General features: G+C 34.4%; 1 pseudogene; it reads right to left on the bottom strand.

The window, feature by feature from the left end:
• Positions 1 to 1,692: 1,692 nt before the first annotated feature.
• Positions 1,693 to 2,201, bottom strand: LOC103011542 (40S ribosomal protein S2-like; annotated as a pseudogene).
• Positions 2,202 to 7,407: the final 5,206 nt, after the last annotated feature.

Here is a 7,407-nt window from a genome sequence, read left to right on the forward strand (position 1 = left end):
AAATAGAGTCTTCATGTGGATTCAAAGTGATGATACAAGTAAAATACCTACAACAATTTCTGATACTCTTATGATCTTATTACTCTAGGCAGTAAAACACTTACCATGATATATACGATCTTATATGACTTGATGGTTGTCCATCTCTCACACCTCAGGTTGTGCCACTTTTCCCCCTCACTATACTGCAGTCACACTGGCTTTTCTATTGTTTCTGTCCAAATTCATGTAGCATATTCCCACTTCAGGAAGTTTACACATGCTACTCCATCTACGTATTTTTCCCCTTATATTTCACTTGGTTGGTGCCTTATTCATATTTCTGGGGCTTTTCCTGATCGTCTAACCTAAAGTACGTCACAAAATTGCTCCCCCATATTACACCTAGCTTTTTGCTTTCCTTCCTAGAATATGTTTACATTTTTATTTTCATGTTTTTCATGTCTCTCTCCCTCACTAGACTCTAATTTCTACTATGGAAAAAAATACTTTCTTTTCAATATATCTCCAGAAGTTTCAAAATTACCTTGTACAAAGTAGGTTCTCAATAAATGTTTACTGAAGTGGAAAAAAAAATACTTAAATGAATATGTAAACCATAAGGAAAGACAGATTAGCATGGAAGGCAGGAATCCTAGAGGGAAAGCATCTTACAGTGAGAACAAAATATAAACAAAAGCATAGATAGGAAATAGGACATATTCTAAAATATACAGTTTTTGACCAGTGTGGCTGGAACGAGGGGAATAGTAAGAACAGATATAGTAATGTCTAAGAATGGAGAGTCAGCTTGAGGTCAAATTAAGTCTTAGTTCCTATATGTATCGTACATATATTTATCATATGAAATATGTATAATCTTCAGGCAAACATAATAGGATATATTGATACTACATATCGTGCTGAAATAGAATGACTGTTAACCCTTTAGACATCAACTGTTCAATCACAAATTTTATTATCATTACATCTAATGTTTATTCCACTTGCCCATTTACCTATTTATAAGCTTTTATTTTTAAGTTTTTAAATACTTATAGTGATTTATCCACTTTTGAAAATTTTACAGTGTAATGTTTTCATCATCAAAAGCTATGTAAGAGAGAAAACATGACAATTTAATGCTTTGTACATTCCCTTGGTTAAAATGAATGGTGAGTTTTTTTCACAGCAGATTTATATGAAATTATTTTTTGGCTCCTATTGATTTCTAGGGTTGATTTTTGAAGATGATGGGAGTCTGAATGATCCTTTGGAGAGTTCTATTTTGAAAGCAAGCATGGGCAGTCTTAGCAGTTGTACATGAAGGAATGTTATCTTTCACTAAAATAATATAGAAAAATATTGAAAGTGCTTTTTGCTGACATTTCCAGGTGCACAATGTTTATTCTGTATCCCAGGAGCAAAATAAAGAGTCCTGCTGTTAAAAAGGAACTGGGGAGTTCAAATAGTCTAGCCACCAGCTCCCAGGTAAGATAGCACCTAACTAAATTTATCTATTCTATTATTAAACACTACAGGGCAAGGGGATACTTGCAATATACTATTTCTGAACTCTAGAAATAACGATGCAGATTATTCTTACTGTTCTGGAAAAGAAGGATATGGTTCTCTTTTTAGGTATTTGTTTTATTTATTTATTTATTTATTTATTTAAAATGGCTTAATTCACTTTATTTTTCTCATATAAAACTATGTGGTGGCTACAGCTGGATCTTGTGTCCTCTGCACGGAAACTCTGATGTGGGTCTTTAAATGATGGTAGTGAATTCCTGATACAGAGACTTGGTGAACATCCGTCTCTCCAGAGATCAGAAGTGAGATAACTGTAGGTCTTGGAAATGGCATCAAAAGTTGCCCAGGGTGGCGGTGCAGCCCCTGGCAGAGGTGTAGCAGTCGTCAATTCCGGCCATCATCAGTAGCTTCTTGGGCACAGGGGCTGAGACCATGCCAGTGCCCCTGGGAGCAGGGATGATGTGCACCAGCACAGACCCACAGTGGCCAGTCACCTTGCAAGGGATGGTACGGGGCTTGCTGATCTTGACACCCAAGTAGCCTCGCTGCACGGGGACGGTGGGGAGCTTGGCCAAAATGATGACCCCACAGATGGCAGTGGCTACCTCCTTTGAGCACTTGACACCCAAACCAACATGTCCATTGTAATCCCCAGTGGCGACAAATGCACCAGCGTCATCCGCCATTTGGTGTTTTTACGGAGAAGATCCAGGTATCTGTTTTAAATGAGCTTATTCCACTCAGAAATTTGGAAATCACATCTCTTTTCAGGATTCTCTATACCCTATCCTATTTGTTTCCACTATAGATAACCAACCCAGTACAACAGTAACCTTCTAGCTCAGTTTCAGATTTTATGATCCCAAACTTTTTCCCCTTTGGTATTTTCCCATCCATCATCCCTTTCTCCTAGAGATCTGTTGTCTGCCAACATTAAGATGGATGATAATGAGGTGACCAGACAAATGAATCCCAGCTCATGTGATGGTTAGGTGACATATTGCTTTTAATGTTTTCATTCTCTTAATGTGCAATTAAAGTCCTTAAAGAGTGACAAATGCTGACAATGATATAAAAACTGTGTTGTAAAATTCTGTGCAATAAGACCTCTGATTTCTTTTCAAATTATTCCACATACATTAGATTGAAAAACTTAGAAGTGATTTCATAAAGGGAATATTTGCATATTAAAGTATATAATAAACAAAAGCCAATACTGTTACCAGAGAAATTTTCTATTAAATATATCATAAGGGACTTCTGTAGAAATACCCAGTCAGTAGCATTCATGTAAAGAATGTTAAATTTTCCTTGGTTTGAAACAATATCAAATCTAGTCTTTTTTAAAAATTGATAATTTCAAAAGATTTTAAAAACCTGGTTATTTCCATGCACTCATAATTTTATTGAAATGATGGCATAAGGTGGCATTCAGTAATAACAGTATTATCTATGTTTTAGGATTTTATCAATTGGGTTTTAATGATTTCATAAACGTATTTGTTTACTATGATTTAAATCGATTTTTTAAAATGATGGCTAGTTCGGAAATATTTACCACTGCTGGCACCGTTAGTTACAATTTACCTCGGAAACATTTTATAGCAGATATATATTTGAGATATAACCTTAAATAATACTTGATATATTGGCTTTTTAAAAAATATATATTATTATTGACACTGGAAGAGACTTGGAGTAACTAGTTCAGATAATTTTTATTCATTTTTTTATTATTGAAGTATAGTTGACTTCCAATATTTTTAGTTTAAGCTGCACAACATAGTGATGGGACAACCAAGTATATTATAAAATAATCACCATGACAAGTCCAGTAACTGTCTTTCACTATACAAAATTATTACAGTATTATTTATTATATTCCATATGTTATATGTTATATCCTGTGCCTTATATATTTTATATTTTATAACTGGAAGTTTGTATCTCTTAATTCCCTTCACCTATTTCGCCCAACCCTTCACTCCCCTCCCCTCTGGAAACCACCAGTTTGCTCTCTGTATTTATAAGTCTATTTCTGTTCATTTGTTTTCTTTTTAGATTCCATATATAAGTGAGATAATACTGTGTTCTCTAACTTATTTCACTTAGCATAATACCCTCTAGGTCCATCCATGTTGTTGCAGATGGCAAGATTTCATTCTTTTTTATGGCTGAGTAATATTCCTGTGTCTGTGTTTGTGTTTGTGTGTGTGTGTAATCTTCTTTATCCATTCAAATATCAATGGCTATGTAGGTTGCTTCCTTGTTTCCAGCTATTGTAAATCATGCTGCAATGAACATAGGGATGCATATACCTTTTCAAACTAGTGGTTTTGTTTTCTTCAGGTAAATACCCAGAAGTGGAATTGCTGGATCATATGGTAGTTCCATTTTTAATTTTTTGAGGAACCTCTATACTGTGGAGGTTCCTCAAAAAATGTTCCGTAATGGCTGCACCGATTTACATTCCCAGCAACAGTGTACAAGGGGTCTCTTTTCTTTACTCACCAACACTTGTTATTTTTTGTCTTTTTGATGACAGCCATTCTGATAGTTGTGAAGTTATATCTCATTTTGGTTTTTACTTGCATTTCTCTGATAGTGATGTTGAACATCTTTTAATGTGTCTGTTAACCATCTGTATGTCATCTTTTGAGAAATGTCTATACAAGTCCTCTGCCTATTTTATAATCAGATTGTTTGTTTTATTGATATTGAGTGGTGTGAATCCTTTATATAATTTGTCTATTAACCCATTATCAGATACATCATTTGCAAATATTTTCTATCATTCAGTAGGTTGCCTTTAGTTACATTGATGGTTTCCTTCACCATGCAAAATCTTTTCACTTTGGTGTAGTCCTATTTGTTTATCTTTGGTTTTGTTGCCCTGGCCTGAGAAGACAGATCCAGAAAAATATTGCTAAGATCGACATCAAGGAGTATATTGCCTATTTTTTCTTCTGGGAATTTTATGGTTTTAAGTTTTACATTTAAGTCTTTAGTCTATTTTGAGTTTATTATTCTATATGGTGTAAGAAAAAGGTTGAGTTTTATTCTTTTGCATGTAGCTGTCCAATTTTCCCAACATCATTTACTAAAGATTTCTGGGCTCTCTATTCTGTTCCATTGATCTATGTGTTTGTTTTTGTGTAGTAAGAGCTATACCGTTTTGATTAGTATAGCTTTGTAGTATAGTTTGAAATCAGGGCACATGATATCTCCAGATTTGTTCTTATTTCTCAAGATTGCTTTGGCTATTTAGTATCTTTTATGATTCCATTCAAATTTTAGGATTACCTGTTCTAGTTGTTAAAAATTGTATTTTGATGAGAATTGCACTAAATCTGTAGATTGCTTTAGGTACTATGGTCATTTTAACAATATTAATTCTTCCAAGCCATGAGCATGGCATGTCTTTCCATTGATTTGTGTCATCTTCAACTTCTTTCATCAGTGTCTTACAGTTTTCAGAGTACAGTCTTTCACCTCCTTGTTTAAATTTATTCCTAGATATTTATTCTTTTTGACACAATTGTAAGTGGCACTGTTTCTTAATTTCTCTTTTTAGATAGATGGTTATTAGGGTATAGAAAGGCTACAGATTTCTGTATATTAATTTTGTACCCTGTGACTTTTCTGAATTCATTTATTAGTTCTAATTTTTTTTTTTTTTTTTGCTGGTCTATAGGATTTTCTATATATAGTATCCCATCATCTGCAAACAGTGACAGTTTTACTTCTTCTTTTCCAACTTGGATGGTTTTTATTTCTTTTTATCATCTGACTGCTGTGGCTAGGATTTCCAATACTATGTCAAATTAAAGTGGCAAGAGTGGGCATCCTTGTCTTGATCCTGATCTTAGAGGAAATACTTTTCAAATTTGCATCTTTGAGCATAATGTTAGCTGCAGATTTGTGATATATGGCCTTTATTATGTTGAGGTATGTTCCCTCTGTGCCCACTTTGCTGAGAGTTTTTATCATAAATGGATGTTGAATTTTGTCAAAAGCTTTTTCTGCATCTGTTGAAATAATCATGATTTTTATCCTTTGTTTTGTTAATGTGATTTATCATATTGATTTGCAAATATGGAAACATCCTTACATCCCTGGAATAAATCCTACATGATCATGGTATAGGATCCTTTTAATATTGTTGAATTCAGTTTGCCAATATTTCATTGAGGATTTTTTCATCTATGTTCATCAGGGATATTGGCCTGTAGTTTTCTTTTTTTTGTAGTGTCTTTGGTTTTGTAAACAGGTAACATGACCCTTGGAGAATGAGTTTGAAAGTGCTCCTTCCTCTTCAATTGTTTGGAATAGTTTGAGAAGGATAGGTATTAAGTCTTCTTTAAATGTTTGGTAGAATTTACCCAGGAAGCCATCTGGTCCTGGACTGTTGTTTGTTGGGAATTTTTTGATTACTGATTCAATTTCATTACTAGTAATTAGTCTAATCAGATTTTCTATTTTTTCCTGATTCAGTCTTGAAAGACTGTATATTTCTAGGAATTTATCTATTTTGTTTAGGCTGTCCAATTTGATGGTGTATAATTTTTTGTAATAATCTCTTATGATGACTTTCTTTAGTATCATGTTTATACTCCTGTCTCTTTACGTTATGTGTATCTATTATCGGTTTTTGTTTTGTGGTTACCATGAGGTTCTTATATAACAACATGTGTATATAGCAGTCTATTTTAGGTTGATGCTTACATGGTTATTTACGTTTGAGTGCATTCTAAAAGCACTACATTTTTACTCCCAACACAACATTTTATGCTTTTGATGTCATTTTTTTATATCTTTTTATTTTGCATATCCCTTAATTATTATAGATGTATACATTTACTAATTTTGCCTGTTAATGTTCATACTAGCGCTATAGTTGGTTGATCCACTACCTATATTTTTGCTTTTACTGGTGAGATTTTTTTTTTTCATAATTTTTAATATTTCTACTTACAGTCTTTTCTGTTTGAAGATGTCCTTTTAACATTTCTTGTGAGGGCAGTTTAATAGTGATAAGCTCCTTTAGCTTTTGCTTATCTGGGAAACTTTTTTTTTAATTAATTAATTTATTTATTTATTTTATTATTTATTTTTGGCTGCGTTGGGTCTTCATTGCTGCGTGCAGACTTTCTCTAGTTGAGGCAAGCAGGGGCTGCTTTCTGTTGTGGTGCATGGGCTTCTCATTGCGGTGGCTTCTCTTGTTGCGGAGCATGGGCTCTAGGCATGCAGGCTATAGCAGTTGTGGCACACCGGCTTAGTTGCTCCATGGCATGTGGGATCTCCCCGGACCAGGGCTCGAACCCGTGTCCCCTGCATTGGCAGGTGGACACTTAACCACTGCGCCACCAGGGAAGTCCCTGGGAAACTCTTTATCTCTCCTTCAATTATGAAGGATAACCTTGTCAGATAGAATATTCTTGGTTGTAAGTTTTTGGGTTTTTTTTCCTTTCAGTACTTTGAATATGCCATGCCACTCCCATCTGGCCTGTAAAGTCTGTGCTGAAAAGTCAGCTGATGGTCTTATAGGGGCTCCTCTATATGTAGCTAGTTCCTTTTTTCTTGCTGCTTTTAAGATTCTCTCTTTATCTTTAATTTTTGACATGTTAATTATAATGTGTCTACATGTTGGTCTCTTTAGGTTCATCTTGTTTGGGACTCTCTGTGCTTTCTGGACATAGATGTATGTTTCCTTCACCAGGTTAGGAAAGTTTTCAGGCATTATTTCCTCAAATAGGTTTTCTGTCCCTTTCTCTCTTCTCTTTCTGGGACTGCTGTAATATGAATATTAGTACTCTTGATATTGTCCAAGAGGTCCCTTAAACTAGCCTCATTTTTTTACTTTTTGCTGTTCCAATGCATGATTTCACTAGC

The sequence above is a fragment of the Balaenoptera acutorostrata genome, chromosome X (assembly GCF_949987535.1).
Source record: "Balaenoptera acutorostrata chromosome X, mBalAcu1.1, whole genome shotgun sequence".
Taxonomy (NCBI): Eukaryota; Metazoa; Chordata; class Mammalia; order Artiodactyla; family Balaenopteridae; genus Balaenoptera; species Balaenoptera acutorostrata.